We start from the raw sequence: 20,164 nt of genomic DNA, 5'->3' as shown, positions 1-20,164 counted from the left end.
CTTGTCACCCATTAATATACTGTCTTGAATTAGGTAGAAAGTTTTATAAAGTTTAATCTGAAAAAATAATGGCCCTCACAAATAATTTTAAAATAAGAGAAGATGGAATTTGTTGTTTTGGATTTTATGCTAGAGGGGCCTGACAAGTGTTGAGTGTCCAGTTCTTTTAAATATTTTCCAGGTTCCTAATGTAAGCCAGGCTCTGGGCCAAGTACTATGGGTGAATACATTGAAATCACTCACCAAAAAAGAGCCTACAGTAAAATGAAAGCAGGCATGTAAACTAGAAAATACATCTTACAAGAACTGGTATAAGACAGTTGACCACTGAATGCTATTAGAGCAGAGGGAACATATTTTAAGCAAACTTTCAGGAAGGAAAGGATTTTTCAAAAGACATGATGAACTTTCAACTGAGTTTGAAGGGGGAAAGGAATTTACTAGGTTTTATAAAAGAGGGGATAGATGGGAATGGACACTTAGAAGGAAGAATAGTACTTGAACAAGGTACATATTGTCAAGATAGTGTATTAAGCAGATTGATTATGTCCAGAAATTAGATATATATGTGGAATAAGATGATGCTAGAGAAGTAGGCAGAGGCCAGTTTGTGAAAGACCTTGTGTCCTACCCTAAGGCATTTGAAATTAATGCTAAAAGCACTGGAAAGGTCCTGAAGAACTTTCAACCAAGAACATTTTCATAACTGCAGCTTGTTCTACTCCAAAAGCAGTGTGCATGATGGACTGAGAGGGACAAGAGTGGAGGTAAGAAAGTGAGGAGGCTAAAGGGACACATGCTGTTTGTCCAACATCAAAGCCATCAAGGTACCAACTCTCTCCCATTCTTATATGCTGCTCAGGCCACTTATGGGGGGCTCAAGTGTCTTCTTCTAACCTCAGGATTGGGCACATGACCTCAGGCCTGCATAATCTAAATACCTCTTTATCATCTTATCCCCTACCCACTTGGGCCACAGTGATGAATTTTGGGTTGGGCATGCAACTTTTGCTATTTTAAGAAAATAGCTTTTGTTGAACTATCAAGAAAGATTCTTTGGAATGGCTAGCTGAAGGTCTTGTATAGGCTCAGGGCTGCAAGTGGCTGTCTTCCTACTAAGAGAAGCTGCCTGTTGGAGACAAAGAGTGGGTAATAGAGTCCCAGTGAATTCATATGAAACTTTGCATCCATAAATCCTGGAAAAGAATTCACTCTTGTGACTTCTCAGTTACATAATCCAATAAATTCTTTCTCTTCCTCCTACTCTTCCTTTTCTTTCTTTTTTTGTTTCAGATAGTTGGAGTTGAGTTTCTTATACTGAAAACTCAGAGTCCTGATTAATACAAGGTCCACTATAGTAATCCAACTGGACAAGTAGGCAAAGTTTATTTTCTTTCCTAAATAACTAGCTGAAAGATAATCTTCCAAACATTTACAGAATATGTACTGTGGCCAATCACTGTGTCAGGCATGCTCACATGTGTGTCTTATTTGATATTAAGAGCAGCCCTGAGAGGTAGGAACTATTATCCCCATTTTACAAACCTGAAAACAAGCTTAGAAAGGTCTCTTGGTGGCAAAAATATCTGAAGGCATTTATTCCAAAAAAGTGAACACTGGCCATTTCTGGGCAATTTGGTAACAAAGGAGTTTTGTTTAATACTTAAATTTAATATGAAACATGTAATTTTCATTAAAAATTAAAATTTTATGAAATGCTAAATAAATATATGGAAGCCTTGGCCAACATCTTAAACCAGGATGACATAGATATAAATCCCAGTCTTCCCAAGTCCCTTGACACCACATTATCTTTTCTTAAGAGATAGTTACTTAGGCCAGTGGGGAATTGAGGGAAACCAGTAGCATCAGAAAGTAGATTTCATCTGGCCTGGCTCTGACTGGGGCCCTCCCTCTAAGCCATATGCCTTACTTTGTTCTCATATCAGATGTGCACCAAGGCTAAGAGGCCACAGGGCTCTCCTTGCCATTCTTAGTAAATCAGTTTTGCAAAGTCTTCAGACCTTCTTGAAGAGAATTCAGGTATATATGCTTGTGACTGAGCAACCACAATGGGAATCCCCTTAGGCCCTGGAGCAGTACGGCATCAATCTGAAAGCCTGAACTTCACATAATGAAAGTCAAAAGAGTCTGTTCACCAGTGTCATGTGATTTCTAGAAAGAGACAGATACCTGGATGATGGCCCAGACTGCCTCCCTCACCATTTCATTCTATATGCCTGTCCTGCGAGGATCAGCAGGAGGAGAGGTATCAAGTGCTTGCAAGGTCCCTAGGTCTGTAGTGGCATTCAGGCCTTCCTCAGCTGCTGGGAATTCCTTGACAGAAGACATTGCAGTAGTGGGTACTCAGGAGAGAAGCAACTACAATCGGGGCATTTCTCCCAGGGTAAACATTGAATCCTTTCTTCCTGTTCTAGAGTAAATTTCCCTGAGCCCTGGGGCTTGGTTGTTCATGCAGACAGAATGGTAACCATTGAAACTGTCCCTAACTCAGTAATTCTCTTTGAGCTCCCTTTAGAGTACCTAAATACTCTTAATTTCCATCTCTACTCAGAAAGAATGAAGAATGAAAGTAGGAATCATGGCTATCATATATTTTCCAAGGACCTTATACCTGAAGAATTTAGATGACTGAGGGTGGGGAAGATCTGAGTGATCAGATAAATACAGATAGACAGCTACAGATACCTGGAAGCTATATTTTATTCTTTTATTTATAACATACTAATTATTATCCAAAAGGAGATCATATAACTCTTGAAATACTTGAAACATGAACGCCATCCTAGAAAGACAATGTGAAACAAGTACACATAGCGTTTAAATTTAAACACAAAAAAATAAAAATAAAATAAAATAAAATATTCATTATGTAATAGTATGCTAGGCACTGAAGACAGAATGCTGAATAAGGGAGACAGCTTAGATTCCTTTCTATAAAGCATGACATGTACCCATCCTAAACTTTGTGTTGAGGACAGATTTCTATCATTGGGTGCCTTATAAATATGTATTCTTTCCTCACTTATCAGGCCAAGTCCAATATGGTGACTTTTCTCAAACTTGAGACACTGGACACACTTCCCTTCTCCTGTGGAGTTTCTGGTGTCTAAGAAGCCTTGACCGCCTGCTAAACTTTCTCCTGCATATGCTACAAGTATAAGGCTGCTCACCTGTGTGGGTCCTCTGGTGTTTAATAAGGTGGGAGTTCTGAACGAATCTTTTCCAACATTCATTACATTTAAAGGGTTTTATGTAGATTTGCATTACGACTAAAGCTTTTCCCACACCATGAGCATCTATATGGTTTTATTCCTTGGTGTGTCATTAAGTGCTTATTACGATCTAAACTCCCATCTAAATCTCCTATCACACTGTTGACATTTATAGGGTTTCTCTTCAGTGTGAATTCTCTGGTGCTTAATAAGGTCAGAGCTAACTTTGAAGCTTTTACCACATGCCTGACATGTAAAAAGTTTCTCTATTGTGTTGCCTTTCCCATGAATATCTGTAAGTTTTGGAAGCTCTTCTTCACAATTTGAAAGTTTCTTTCTTTTCTTCCCTGGAAAAGCTAGACGCCATTTTTGAACCCTGTGTGTATCACCCTGATTTTCCTTGTTCGTTGTTTTCTGGGCAACTTCCATTCTGGTCTTTTCTGATACTGTGCATCCTGGTATTTGTATTTCTGATGCAGGAACAGATATAGGCTCATCGTTTCCAGTGTGTTTTTTGAGCATCACCCCTGTTAGAATAAACAGAAGAATCAGCCATCTGTATCTCAGTACAAGAAAACTACACAAATGGAGAGAAAAGTCAATGATGGTTGCTTTTAAAAAAATACAGGAACAAGTTATTTCTAGTTCATTTCTCCTTGATCCTCCCTATTAGACATAACAACAAACCCATTAAATAATGCTAGATATAACACAAACAAAATTCTAAAAAGTGTTAAGAAAAAGAGAAACCGGTTTTGGACCCCAGAACTAGAATAATAATGCAGCAGGCTGTCTTACATCCCCATATCCAACAGAAAAGGCAACCCAGATCCCAGGTTTTCCAACCCTCAACCTATCAACAGAGGGCTTCCTGGGTAGGTTTCCTCCTTCCCCAGCATGAATGGGAAACCTGACAACATCAAGCAAACCAGACATCACTGGCAAAGGGGATCAGCCTGGAGTCCTGTCAACAGTTAAGTGGCAAGGAGAGGAACTTGCCCTCCCTACTGGGCTAGAGACTCTCCTCAACCCCAGATGAAAGATACCAAAATGTACAAGCAGAACTGGCAGCAGGGACCCAGCCACATCAAGAGGAATGCATGGGAAGCCTCTTTAATACTGCAGATAGGAGAATCCCTCCACTCAATAGGAGACACCAAAGTGGGCAGGCAGAACTGGCAAGAGGGAAACAGCCACAACAAGCGGCCTGAACTATGAAGTCTCTTAATCCCCATGGGTCTCAGACTCTCCTTCCCCACTGAAATACACGCTAGCCTAAGAAAATGCCTTCCACACCATCAGGCAGCAGCAGCAGGGACCCAAGGGAGCTCCAGAAGTACCAGATAAAACAAGGCGACCAAAATAATAGCACACAAGCTCTGAAAATTATCACTGGAAGCATATGCTACAAAAGAAGGAAAGAATCTCTATGCTAAACTAAAACAGGGTGACTGCCTGCTAAAATAAAATATTATTTAAATAGGACTCAGACTCTCCTAACATAATAGACAAAATGATCAATCAATGGAAATATGATAAAAAAGTAATCAAACTAAAAATCAAAACCAGAAAAAATAAAAACGTGGAAATGAAACAAAACACTTCTAAATAACCCATGATACAAACGGAAAGACTCAAAGGGTATTTAAAAATAGAGTTGAACTGAGGAAGGAAATTGCAGAGCATGTAAACAGGTGGGAAACCATACCATGCTCGTGGATCGGAAGAATCAACATTGTTAAAAGGTCTATACTACCCGAAGTGATCCACAGATTCAATGCAATCCCTATTAAATTACCAACATCATTATTCACAGATACAGAAAAAATAATTTTACGCTTTGCATGGAACCAGAGAAGACCCTGTTTAGCAAAAGCAATTTTAGGCAATAAAAACAAAATGGGAGGTATTAATTTACCAGAATTCAAACTATACTACAAGGTTCTGGTTATTAAAACTGCATGATATTGGCACAAGTGCAGGGAAACAGATAAGTGGAGCAGAACAGAAAATCCAGATATAAAGCCATCCTAATATAGCCATCTAATCTTTGACAAAGCAGAAAAAAATACACTCTGGGGAAAAGATTCCTTATTCAATAAATGGTGCTGGGAAAACTGGATAGCCACATGTAGAAGACTGAAACAGGACCCACTGCATTCACCTCTCACAAAATTCAAATCACGGTGGATAGCAAACTTAAACCTTAGTTGTGAAACTATTAGAATTCTAGAAGAAAATGTAGGAAAGACACTTATAGACATTGTCCTAGGCAAAGAATTTATGAAGAAGACCCCTAAGGCAATCACAGCAACAACAAAAATAAATAAATGGGACCTGATTAAATTAAAAGGCTCCTGCACAGCCAAAGAAACAGTCACGAGAGGAAACAGACAACCGACAGAATGGGAAAAATTTTTCCCATGCTACACATCCTATAAAGGACTGATAACAAGAATCTATTTAGAACTCAGGAAAATCAGCAAGAAGAAATCAAACAACCCTATCAAAAAGTGGGCAAACGACATGAATAGAAATTTCTCAAAAGAAGATATAAGAATGGCTAACAAACATATGAAAAAATGCCCAACATCTCTAATCATCAGTGAAATGCAAATCAAAAGCACAATGTGATATCACTTAACTCCAGTGAGAATGGCCTTTATAAAAAAGTCCCAAAACAATACATGTTGGCATGAATGCGGAGAGACAGGAGCATTCATACACTGATGGTGGCACTGCAAACTAGTGCAACTCCTGTGGAAAGCAATATGGAGATACCTTAAACAGATTCCAGTAGCCTTACCATTCAATCCAGTAATCTTATTATTGGGCATCTACCCAAAACAACAAAAGTCATTGTATGAAAATGACACCTGCACCCGAATGTTTATAGCAGCACAATTCACAATTACAAAGATGTGGAAACAACCCCAATGCCCATCAATACATGAGTGGATTCGTAAAATGTGGTATATGTATACCATGGAGTATTACTCAGCTATAAGAAATAATGGTTATATAGAATCTCTTTTGTTCTCCTGGAGGTAGTTGGAACCCATTCTACTAAGTGAAGTATCCCAAGAATGGAAAAATAAGCACCACATGTACTCACCAGCAAATTGGTTTCCCTGATCATCTCCTAAGTGCACATTTGGGAATAACACCAATTGGGTGTCAGACAGAGGTTGGGGGGGTGGGGTGGGGGGAGGGGATGGGTATATATACACATAATTAGTGTGATGTGCACTGTCTGTGGAATGGACACGCTTGAAGCTCTGACTCGGGGGGCTGGGGGAGGCATAGACAATATACAAAACCTAAACTTTTGTATCCCCATAATAAGATGACATAAAAAAACAGAGTTGAATGAACATAAAATTACAATATCTCAAAATATATGGAATTCAAGTTGAAGAAGTACTCAGACGGAAATTTATAGCTCTAAATGTTAACAGTAGAAAAGAGGAAAGGCCTCAAATCAATAATCTAAGTTCCTACCTCAAGAAACTAGAAAAAAGGGAAAATAAGCCCGAAGCAGAATCAAAAAGTAAATACCTATGAGGGCAGAAAGCATAATCAATAAAAGGCCTGCTCTTCAAAAAATTAACAAAACTGATAAAACTCTATCAAGATTGACAAAAAAAACAACATACAGATCACCAATATCCAGAAGGAAATAGAGCATGCCACTGCACATTGTACAGCAACTAAAAAGATAAGAGAATACCATGAGCTTTATTTTCATGAATTTAAAAAGCTAGGGAAAATAGAACAATTCCTTGAAAACCACAAACTACCACAATTCAACCAACATGAAACAGATAACCCGAACAGCACTATGACCATTAAAGAAACAGAATTCATAATTTTAAAGCTTCCCCAAAAGAAATATCCAGATCCAGATGGTGTCACTGGAGGATTCTACCAAATATTTCAAGAATTAACAATTGTATGCAATCTCTTCCAAAAAAGAGGAGCAAATACTACCCAACTCATTTTATAAGGACAGTGTTACACTGATACCAAAACCATACAAAGGCAGTACTAAATTAAAAAAAAAAAAAACAAAAACAAAAACTACAGACTAACGTTTTCCAAGAATTTAAATGTAAAAATTATCAACAAAATATTAGCAAACTCATTGCAGCAAATGTATAAGGAGAATGATATACCATGACCAAGTGGGATTCATTGCAGGTATGCAAAGCTGGTTCAACATTTGAAAATCAATCAACATAACCCACCTTATCAACAAACTAAAGAGAAAAGATCATATGTTTTCATCAACTGACACAGAAAAAGTAATCGAGAAACTCCCACATCCATTTATGATTAAAAAAAACACTCATGAAGTTAGGAATTATATCAACTTGATAAAGAATATCAACAAAATCCTCCTAATAGGTAATGGTGAAAGACTGAATGTTTTCATGCTAAAATTGGGAACAAGATAAGGATGTCTGCTGTCACCACTCTTATTCAACACAGTGGATCTAATGCAATAAGGCAAGACAAAGAAATAAAAGGTATTGTAGATGATATGGATTGCCTATGTAGAAAATCTCAAGGAATCTACAAATAAATCTCTTAGAACTAATAAGTGAATTCAGAACAGTCACAGGATAAAATAACAAAACTCAAAATCAATGGCATCCCTGTCTAAAAACAATGAACATGCAGAAACCAAAATTAAAAATAATACCATTTATAATTGCTCCAATGAATATGAAAAGCTAGGGCATATACTCACCAAAACATATAGAGTATATGTATGCTGAAAACTACAAAAAGTTACTGGAAGAAATTAAAGAAGACCTAACTTAATAGAGACATACTGTGTTTGTGGATTGGAAGAATCAACATTTAATAGTAAAGATGTCAATCCTCCTCAAACTGATGTATAGCTTTAATGCAATTTCTGGTAAAATCCCAACAAAGTTTATTGTAGACATAAATAAACTTACACTAAAATTTACACGGAAAGGCATAGGCCCCAGAATAGCTGAAGGAATATTGACAAAGAATAAAGTGGGAAGAAACACTGTACCCGATAGATATTAAGGCTAGCTATACAGCTACAGTAATCAAAACAGTGCAGTATTGGCAGAGGGATAGACACAGCTCAGTGGAACAGAATAGATGTACACAAATGTGCCCAACTGATCTTTGATGAAAAAGCACACAAACAATTCAATGGAGGAAGGACAGCCTTTTCAAAAAAATGATGCTGAAGTAATTGGACCTCCATAGGCAAAAAAATAAAATAAAATAAAATAAATAAAAGAAAAAACCTGAACCCCACATCTTATATAATAATTAACTGAAAATGAATCAGGGACTTAAATGTAAAACATTTTAAATTATAAGTATTTTAGGAGAAAACAAAGCAGAAAATGTTAGGGATAGTGAGGTAAGCTAGTTGGAGTTCTAGACTTGACACCAAAAACACAATCTATAAAAGGACAAAAGGGAAAATCAGTCCTCATCAAAGTTAAAAACTTTTACTCTGTGGAAGCCCATGGGAAGTGTATAAGGATATATACAGACTGGGAAAAAATCTCTGCAAACCATTTATCCAACAGAGCACTAGAATCTAGAATATATAAAGAATTCTCAAAACTCCACAATAAAGTAAACAATCCAACTAAAATATGGGCAAAAGACATTTCACTGAGGAGGGCACAGAGATGTCAAATAAGCACATGAAAAGATATAAAACATCATTAGCCATTAGAGAAATGCAAATCAAAAACACAATGAGATAACACTACACAACTATCTAAATGGCTAAAATTAAAAAAGTACTGACAGTAAACACTGGCAAGGGTGTGGAGAAACTGGGTCTCTCAAACAGTACTGGAAGGAAATGTAAACTGATGCAGCCACTGTGGAAAACAATTTGGTATATTTTTATAAAATTAAATATGCATTAATAATTACCATATGAACCAGCAGTTGCACACTTGAGACATTTATCCCAGAGAAAGGAAAATTTATCTCTACACGAAAACCTGACACAAATGTTCATGGCAGCTTTATTCATAATAGCCAAAAACTGGGGACAGCAAAGATATCCTTCCTTGGGTGAACGGTTAAACAAATGGTGGCATATAAATACCAAGGGATGCTGCTTAGCAGTAAAGAGACATGAACTAATGATACATGCAACAATTTTGATGCATTTTCAGGGAATTACTCTAAATGAAAGAAGCTAATCCCAAAAAGTTACATGCTTTATAATTCCATTCACATAACATTTTTCAAATGGCAAAATTTTAAGAATGTAGAACAGCTTAGTGGTTGGCATGGGTTCACCGGGTGTGGCAGGGAAGTGTGCATGGTTTCAAAAGGGCAACAGGAGGGATCCTTGTGCTAATGTAACTGTCCAGTATACTTTGGAGTGGTGTTGAATACACAGATCTGCACGTGAGATAGAATTGTACAGAACTAAAACACACACACACAAATGAATACAAGTGAAACTGGAGGAATCTGAATAAGATCAGCGGATTGTATCAATATCCTGGTTGTGATATCATACAATACTCTTGCAAAAGTTATCACTGTGGGAAACTGGGTAAAGTGTACATGGGTTCTCTTTGTTATTACATTGTAAATCTACAGTGAATCTAAAATTATCTCAATAAAAACATCAACTGAAAAAATATAAGAGCAGAATCTTGGAATGTTTCTCTTCCCATGTATACACTTACCTGTAGGAGACTCTCTAAGACTATCCCTGAACTCTTGGGGACCTTGGATCTATGGTTCTTCCCCTTGCTCTAAATAGATCACTTTAAGTTCAGGATGTAATAATATTGCTCTGAGAATAAAACCTTGAGGTCATGGACTGTCATCTTAATTCCAGACTGCCGTCAGGTAGAGTGAATAAAAATTTTACACTTTTTTTTACTCCAAATGTTTAAATGGGCAAAATCTTGGATCTAATATCTTCTTTATACTCTACTGTGGATGTGGGTAGATATGCAATGAGGAAGTTAAGAAGTAAATGTAAGGCAGATAGAGGAAAACAATACAGGGAATGGGAATTCCGTTATACTGAAGTAGACTTGGTTAGACATGATAGTGGCTTAGACAAGGATGATGAAAGTGGAAGAGCTTGAGACATGGCTGGATTCAGGATATAGTTTGAAGATAGAGCTAAGAGAACCTGCCAATGGATCAGCTGGGGAGGATTCAGGATATAGTTTGAAGATAGAGCTAAGAGAACCTGCCAGTAGATCAGCTGGGGAGTATAAGAGAAAGATTGGAGTCAAGGATGAGTGACAGGTTTTTGGCCTTGGCAACTGGGTAAATGGTAGTTCCCTTTACTGAGATGGAAAAGATATGACAAGAGAAGGTTTGTAGGGTGGAGGTGAGGGTATGATAGATCAAGAATTCTATTTAGAATATAGAAGTGAGATACGTGTATTAATAAAAAGCTCCCCTGGTGAACCAGGTAAGCCTTTTCTTTTCCCCACACCATCAAGCTGAGAACCAACCAGCTATTAGAACACTGGGACTCTCTCACAGGGTCCATTTTCCATAAACGGAGGACATAACATATTACTTAACTTCTACACAGAAGGAAGGAATATTTACCTATGGTGATGGCATTCTCATAGATATCCTGCATAAAATTAATGTAAACAGTCTTCTGAGAAGTATCCAATAATTGCCATTCTTCCTCAGAAAAATACATAGCCACATCTTCATAGGTCAACAAACTCTAGAGAACAGAATGGGCTGTGTTTTAGTACTTGCCACTATGGAAGTTGTCCTACCACTCTTCTCTGAATTACACAGTAGGTCAGGGGCAGAAGAAGTTAACAACACAAGGTTTAGGGGAAAAAAGTGAGATGGCAGAAAGGAAGAAGCAAAGAGGATCAGTAAACAGCCTAGGAGGTGCCCAGTTCCCACAGTGCCGAGCCTATTTGGCTAGAAGACAGTTGGGGCTAACATGCCTCAAAGCACCTGCTGGACACTATGGGTCCTAGTCAGCAGGGGCAAGAAGACACAAGGCCATGTTCAGGTTGCCTGAAAAAGCTGGAGAGTACAGCTCACCTGGGACTTAGGCAAGAGGAGCTCAGATGCCATCTTCTGGTCTTTAGCGCTTTTCTGCTCAGAAGGGACTATAATCTGTTGAGCATGTGCAGCTGTAAGTGGAAAAAAGCCAGAGAAAATTTCTCTTTCCTGTTTACGAACATCCTGAGCTGATTTCTAAAATACATCAGGATGCCTTTAATAAAGACAGGTCACCTTGACAAGTGTGCGTGTGGTGCCCAGAAGTGGCCTTTTCCTTGTAAATAAGAACCAAATATCCACCACTCATAGAACTGGTTCCCCAGTTAGTTCACTATTTCTCCACATTTCATGAGAGAAATCAGTAAAAGGAAATACATTAATTTTTCCTCTCATAAAATAAATTGTTTATTGAGCTGGGCAAAACAGGTCTGAAAATGAAGGACTCAGGTCTCCAGTGTACAGCAGGAAATGTGGAAGATTTTTGTCTTTTAATATTTTTTTCCTGTTGTACAATTTTCTTCACATTCTGCTATTGACAGCTCATGTCTGATCCCAATTTCTCCTGCAACTTGTGAGAGTGAGGTGGCCCCACGTGCCCATGCTTCATCTTCTTCTCTTCTTTCAAATTTCAAAGGATCAGAGCTCACAGTGCCAGTATCAGGGTTCCGTGGTTTGGATATTTCTGTCCGCAAAGCCAACCCCGACCTTCACCCACCTTTGCCTACGGTAATCCCACCTCGGAGACATCACAGCTGCTAGCATGCCTGCACACCTGGAAATTTCCCATGACATTCTAGCTGAACCAATTACTATCACAGCTCCCAGGAGAAAAGAATTATGATGAAGCCCTCACCTCTTTCATATACAGGATGGGTTTCTTTGTGAGTATTCCTGCCCAGGTGTTCTTGTAGTACCTGGCATGTATTCCAACATTCATTCTGGAACATGCCCATCGGTTGGCGCTCTCCTGGCTTCCGCTTGAAGCCTGAAGCCACTGCTGTTCCTCCCACGAGCACTGCTTCCTTTCCCAGCTCATGGGCTGTGACCTAGAAATAATCTCCATCCTCATCAGCACAGAACTTACTTCTGGTTTTGGGGTGGTAGTGGAGGGAGGAACAAGAGTAGGGCCCAGATTTGGGAAGTATGTGACATTAATAAAAGTAATAAAAAGACTGAAGAGGTACTGTGACACTATGCTCCCATAAAGAACTATACTCAAAATCTGAGAAAAGGCTATGACTGATGTCACTACCCCTCCACCCAGCAGTCCCCATCCCTGTGCACAGAGACCCAGCTCAAGCTATTAGCAGGGTTGGGCAGCCTGCCTGTTCCCCTTCACTGGCTTGCTTTATTGGCTTGGGTCCTTGCCTTAGTGGATTTCTATCTTCTAGTTTTCTCTAAAAGATAAGAAATTGAATTAAAAAGCTCATTCTTGTCAGCCAGAATTTCCAATCCTCCCATAGCCTGGGAGAGATTTCATGGGGAAAGAGAATGGAATGGAGGAAAAGGTGGGGGAAGAGCAGGGCTCCAACCTCCCTCCACATTATTTGGTTGTAATGAGACATCAAAAATATGTCCTGCCTCAGATTCGTTAAGGTCGGCTCCTGAGAAAAGGAAGTGTGCTGCCATCTCCCAGAGGCATACCTTGGTTCCCCACTCTCCAGCAGTGACAAGGACAGGCCACAAAGGGAGGGCACTGGAGGCTCTTTTCTCCGGGCCCAGAGATATGTGTTCCCACTACAGAGGACACTACCCCTCAGCATCCTGATTCCCTCCACTTCTCTGTTGGCATTTGTCTTTTTTCCATATCTTTGTTTCCCTTTTTTTCCTTTTTAGTTCTTCTCTTTTACTGCAGTCTCCCTAGAGTTATTTGATTTATATTTCTGTTTCTCTCCTTCGGTCTCTATAAGCATTGTCCAATTTTTGGGCCTTTTCTACTTTCCCAAGTCCTTCTGGCCTTTTATTTCTGTTTCTAAGAACTTAAGTCTTGCTTCTTTAGCCATGCCAGACTAGGCCCACCACCTTCAATTCACACTGGCTCTAAATTGGGAAAAAATATATTTCTTTTCTCTAACGCCAGGAAAGACTCTGCCAGGAACTCTGAAACCCTTGGCTTGACTATTACTGCATGTCTGTGATTTTGGATCCCACCTAGTTGTCCTAAAGGAACAACAGAAGAGTGACTTAATCTATCTTATTCCCTGATAACTTCCCACCCCAATATATCCACCACTATCCTATTTCATTGTTTATGTAAGAAATCTTTTTTCTTACCTCATTCTTTGCTCCATCAGGTTTTCTCTGCAACCATTCTACCAGGAAAACAGCCTGTTTGACATTCTGGGGATGATGCTTCTGCACCCAGTTCTGTTTGTCCCTGGGCAGCAGGGCCAGGAACTGGTCTAACACCAGCAGTTCGAAGATATGCTCTTTCGAATTAATCTCTTGCCTCAGCCACTGACAGCGTAATTTCTCAAGCTGGCTGACAGCCTCGAGAGGTCCAGGTGCTTCATGATAACTGAAGCTCCAGAAGAGCCTGCACGTGCTCTCAGGATCAAGACCCTCTATTTGTATGCTGTATTTCTTACTTTGACTAGAGCTCTCTTTCACAGACCACTTACTCTCCCATATAGACCCCATCTGGAGGTTGAAGCATGCATCTGCCTTCAGCTCTCTACTCAGCATTTGCTCCACTTCCCCATATGAGCTTACACAGCTGAGACCCTGTCAAACAGATCTTCTTCCCAAGGGCACTGAGGGAGAGCAGGAAAAAAAAGTACATGTCAAGAAGAAAGCCAGTTGACATATATTTACTTGCTCTTTATTATCGCAGAAAAATTAACAGCAAAGTTCCTGTTCTGCCTCTCCTATGAAATCAACTGCTAAGTATTAGGACACTCATAATGATAGATTATTCAGGAGATATTAATGTGCTTCTCTCCTTTTCTTGGCTACTAAACTTTGAAACAAGGCACAGCTCAGAGAAGGTAAATGTCAATCAACGTCTTTCTCTCTCTCTCTCTCTGTCTCTCTTTTTTTTTTGATTAACAGTATTGGAAAGGTTGGTGGGTGAGAAAACTAGCACCCATTGGCCAAATGGAGCTTTGAGATTATTTAATACTTAATCTGTGTGTTTCCTCTCCCAGCTTCACAAACAGAGCATATTTGAGTTTCTCTAAATTTTAAAAGGTCATCTCAGTTTTTTTTTTTTTTTGAAGTCAGCAGGAAAATAACTTCTGTGCTCCTTCTCATGAATATTGAAGCCTTTATTTCATGGAACATTCGATACTCCCCTTTCCATTGTATTAATACCAGTAGGAGAACTGAGGCAATGAGATCAGCGTAGAAGTAATTAGGGAAAAAGTAACCTTATTCCTCTCAGAAAATGTCCCTCCACTAAGCAAGCAGATTGTCAACATTGATGGGGGAGGGAATGCACTTCCTTGAAAGACTTATAAAGGGCACTGTACAAATCTGCACTTGTGCATTCAACTTTTTGTTTAATTTAACTTGAAAAACTTACAGCTGGCCTTTGCTTACAGATATCAAAATGTCAGGTCACACACACACACAAAAAAAAAAAAAAAAAAGAGAGAGAGAGAGATGGTGATGATTATGGTTCTTCAGAGACAAGAAAGGTCTCAATAATTGTAACCCTTCTCCTGACTTTGCATTTCCTCTGGATGTGACTTAACATATCCTCAAGGCTGAGAATAACCTTGAGAGCCTGATTTTCCGAGGCGATCCAGCAGAAACAGCAAAAAAATTATTTTGAGGTGCATCGAGACTCAGAAGGTACAAGGACATTTCTTATATTTTTAGTCAGCAGAAGCCACTGTTTTTAATCCTCAAAGAACCCTGTCTCCTGTGTTATGATCATAGGCCAGCAAAAATCTCGAAGTTTCGTTAGGTGCAGTGGTAGACATTACCACAGACAGGGACCCCCATAAGCACGCTGAACGCGGGCAGCCGCTCAGTGTGCTTCACAGGCATCCCTGGGTTATATTTGCATATAGGGTAGAAAGAGGTTGCTTCCGAGCATTAGAAATGCCTGTAGGGGCCTCCCCCTGGGCTTTGCTGAGGACCAGTCCCACCAGCACTCTGGTGGACCTGCCACCTGGCACAGACGCCGTGGAGTTCTTGAAAATGCTGTGTCCCGCCTCCCACCCCCACTCATCGCCACCGAGCAGCCACGAAAGACCGCAAGCGGCAGGAGCAGCCAGTATCTCTCAACGGCCCCTCGACAAGTTCCAAAGGGAAATCATCTTGTTAGTCACCTCCAGTCAGCTCTGGCTTCTGTGGACGCCACTTATCTCTTCCTCGGCTCAAGGATGAAGTCGCCACGCCTCTCCGCTGCTGCGCCAAGAGGGGACGCTATGTCAGGAAAGCACGAAACTCCTGGCGAGTGGAATTCCAAAGTTCTGGAAACTTTGGAAGGGGACTTGGAAGATCAGTTCCCCCGGGGCTGCTCCACCTCCCTGAGACCTGATCCTGATCCTGATCCTGATCCGTTATTCTGCGGTCAGCTTCTGGGGGCCGAGCCTCAACTGGAAGAGAAAGAATCAATTCCTAATGGCTTTGTGACAGCCATGCCCAGCCATTTCCCTCCCTCTACCTGTGAAGTCCCAGCCTAGCCTAGTTAAGAACTGTCTCGCGGGTCCTTTCCTTTCTGGTGGAACCGGCCTCCTGCTCCAGTTCAGTCCTGGATGCAAGAAATAGTTAATGCCCCTGAGTCCCTGGGCCTACTGGAAGTCAAGAGGAACCGTGCAAATGGCTGGTCCCCTGGCAACGATGTAGTCTACTGACTCCTGGTGCCAAGGTTTATCCTTGATTTGCTAGGTGTTGCGCATCCAGATTGTTCCTGCTGGCTTCCTGATGGCTGGGGGCCCTTTCTACCCAAGCCTTGCCCTGTAAGTGTTGCCGCATCAAAACTCTGGGGCCACGAAAGAGATAGGCTCACAAGGTCAAGGACCACTTAAGCATTCTTGTGCATGCGCTGTGCTCTCGGCCTTCCTGAGTCCCAGCCAGAAAGAGCTCGAGCTGTTGGTTTAGGTCTCATGCTGTAATTTCCTGTGTTTTTCTACTGCATTATGCTTCGTTGGAGGACAGGGATTTTGCTTCTGTCTTGTATCTCCTGTAGTGCTTACCATAATCCTCTGGGTAATGTAGGTAGTCCATTAATATTTACTGAATCATCTTTCTAAGAACCTGAACATCTCAGGTTGTCAATATTCTCCACATTCTCAGTATTTACCATGTTGGCCCATTTGGACAAAAACTGTCAATGTGAAGCAAAGAGGAAAAACTGTGTGTAGCTCACTTGTACAATGGTGATGAAACTGACATCTTTTGGAAGTCAGTGTAAGAAACCACTCAGACGAGCAGAAGAGAGATTTGCACACACAGAAGGAAAATAAAGAGTACCTGTTTGACTTTCTACATATAAATGTACATAAGTCTAAGTTAAAGTCAATCATCATTTGAAAAGCAAAGCTGCCCAAAAGTGTGCAAGAGGACACAGTGAATTATCTGTAAAGTTAGTAAAGATGTTTGCTTCATAGGAGAATCATTTTCACAATGGTTCTCTCAAAACTGTTCCTCAAGTCAGGCATTATCAACATATGTGTTATGACTCAATGAAGAGAAGTCAGGACACTGTTAACTTCTGCATAATTCCCAGGCTTACCCTTCAGCTGAATAACTAACCAGTGGAGATAGTCAGACAAGAGGCATTTTCTTTCCCTTAAACACTTCAACCTTGATTGACTCAATAAGCCAAAGTGTGATCCTGAGCTTCAAACAACTTTATAAGTGGAAGCAACTTGAAGAGAATATTGTAATTTTGAGTAAAGTCCTGATGAGCAAGACAAAGAATTTAAAAGAGATTCCAAAATTAAAACCTACAATGCACAAATGTTGGAACTATTTTTTATTTCAGCATATTATGGGGGCACAAATGTTTAGGTTACATATATTGCCCTTGCCCCTCCCCCCGCGAGTCAGAGCTTCAAGCATGTCCATCCCCCAGACAGTGTGCATCGCACTCATTATGTATGTATATACCCATCCCCTCCTCCCCCCTCTCATCTGCGTGACACCCGATTCATGTTATACCTATATGTGCACTTAGGTGTTGATCAGTGAAACCAATTTGATGGTGAGTACATGTGAGCTTATTTTTCCATTCTTGGGATACTTCACTTAGTAGAGTAGGTTCCAGCTCTATCCAGGAAAATACAAGAGGTGCTAGATCACCATTGTTTCTTATAGCTGAGTAGTACTCCATAGTATACATATACCACATTTTATTAATCCACTCATGTATTGATGGGCACTTGAGTTGTTTCCACATCTTTGCAATTGTGAATTGTGCTGCTATAAACATTTGAGTGCAGATGTCTTTTTTATAGAACGTCTTTTGTTCTTTTGGGTAGATTCCCAGTAGTAGGATTGCTGGATCAAATGGTAGATCTATTTGTATCTCTTTCAGGTATCTCCATACTGCTTTCCACAGAGGTTGCACTACTTTGCAGTCCCACCAGCAGTGTATGAGTGTTCCTGTCTCTCTGCATCCACATCAACATTTATTGTTTGGGGACTTTTTTTTATTTCAGCATATTATGGGGGTAGAAAAGTTTAGGTTATGTATAGTGCCCTTGTCCCCTGCCCTGAGTCAGAGGTTCAAGCGTGTCCATTCCCTAGACGGTGTGCATCACACTCATTAAGTATGTATACACCCATCCCCTCCCCCCGACATCTGCCCAGCACCCAATTAATATTATTCCTATATGTGCACTTAGCTGTTGATAAGTGAAACCACTTTGATGGTGAGTACATGTGGTGCTTATTTTTTCATTCTTGGGATACTTCACTTGGTGGTATGGGTTCCAGCTCTATCCAGGAAAATATAAGAGGTGCTATATCCCCAGTATTTCTTATAGCTGAGTAGGACTACATGGTATATATATATATATATATATATATATATATATATATATATATATATATATATATACCACATTTTATTAATTGCTTTGAAACTTTTTGATAAAGGCCAAAGAATGTTGGAACTTTTAACTTGCAAATTTGTGATGGTGTAAAACAAATAACTACAGCAAATGCATAAGAAATCTTTACATAAAGGAACCTGAAATGATCTTGAAGCTGCTTTAATCACTTCAGCTGCTATAACAAATACCAATGACAGTGGATTAACCAATAAACATTTATTTCTCATGATCTGGAGGCTGGAAGTCTGACATCAGGGTATCATCATGATTGGGTTCTTGGTGAGGGCCTTTTTCCTGGTTATGTCTTCACATAGCATTTCCATGGTGCATGCATGGAGAGAGAGAGAGAGAGACAGAGAGAGAGAGAGAGAGAGAGAGAGAGAGAGAGAGAGAGAGAGAGAGAGAGATCTGGTATCTCTTCCTCTTTTTTGAAATAAGGGCATTAATTCCATCATGAGTGCTCCACACTAATGACTTCATCCAAACCTCTTAAAGGCTCCTCCTCCAAATACCATCACATTGGAGATTAGGACTTCAACATAAGAATTTTTGGTGTACACATTCAGTTCATAGCAGCTTAAAAGAGGAGAATTGTAGGTACATTTTTGAGAAATATGGAGAATTGGAAACCAACATGGAAGAAGATAGGATGTGGTTAAAATAGGAATGAAGAAGAAAAGAATTGCCTCCAAAAAACAAAAGTTGTGATTACAAAGGAAGTTATACAAAAAAGAGGAGAGACTGATGAAGAACAACAACAGACTGCTAAATTTAAATTATCTGCTCTAAGACAGAATTTGGATTACCTCATTGCTTTTGTTGATGCTACAACTGAAATTTGAAAGGTTTCATAGCATGCTGAAGGAGATGCAACAAGTAGTAATCAAAAAACAGTTCCAGAGTAGCTTCAATTCTAAAATTGGTAGCTTTTGAAACCCAGGCCTTGTAATATTAAAGAGTTGTTAAACATGCCTTTTACTTCTGGTTCTAGTAATTAGATTTTAAAACAGCTATAGTGTGATATAACTCACAAATGTTTAATAATACAATTCACCCATTTAAAGTGTACTAAAAGTCGGTGGTGTTTAGCATATTCAAAGAGATGTACAACCAACATGGCAATCAATTATAGAATAGTTACATCACCTCAAAAGGAAACATTCAACCTTGTGTCTCTAACATCTCATTTCCTGCCATCCTTCACCTCCCCACCACCATCAACCCTGGGCAACTGCTGATCTACCTTCTGTCTCTATACACTTGCTTATTATGGACATTTCATAGAAATGAAATCACACAATATGTGATCTTTTGTGCCTCCTTTCTTACATTAAGCATAATGTTTTCAAGCTTCATCCGTGTTGTAGCATGTGTCAGTAGTTCATTCTTTTTTACTGCTGAATAATATTCCATTGTATGAATATGACACATTTTGTTTATCCATTCATCAGTTAATTGATATTTGGATTGTTTCCACTTTTGGGGTATTATGAATAATGTTGCCATGGACGTTCATGTATAAATTTTGTGTGGACATATGCTTTTATATCTTTTGTGTATATTTCTAGTGGTGTAATTGCTGGATCATATGTTAACTCTATGTTTAACTGTTTGAGGAACTGCTAGATTATTGTTCAAAGTGGCTACACCATTTTACATTCCGACCAGCAGTGTATGAGTTTTCTAATTTTTTCACATCATTGCTGACATTTGTATTTGTCTGCCTTTTTTATTATATCTGTCCTAGTGGGTGTGAAGTGATATCTTATTGCGCTTTGATTTGCCTTTCACTTCTAACTAATGATATTGAGCATATTTTCATGTGCTTATTAGCCATTTATATATATTTTTGGGTAAATTTCTATTCAGAACCTTGGCCCATTTTTAATT

The 20,164-nt window shown here is 39.5% G+C and overlaps 1 protein-coding gene and 1 pseudogene across 1 annotated transcript in view; one reads left to right on the top strand and one right to left on the bottom strand.

Moving 5' to 3' along the window:
* LOC123627971 (zinc finger protein 75D-like) overlaps window positions 1-20,164 on the top strand; it is a 347,901-nt gene that overhangs the window by 299,196 nt on the left and 28,541 nt on the right. The gene's annotated exons all lie outside the window — the stretch shown is intronic.
* Window positions 3,079-13,949, bottom strand: LOC123628807 (annotated as a pseudogene).

Source organism: Lemur catta, chromosome X (assembly GCF_020740605.2).
Source record: "Lemur catta isolate mLemCat1 chromosome X, mLemCat1.pri, whole genome shotgun sequence".
NCBI lineage: Eukaryota > Metazoa > Chordata > Mammalia > Primates > Lemuridae > Lemur > Lemur catta.
This window is presented reverse-complemented; position numbering and strand designations above follow the sequence as displayed.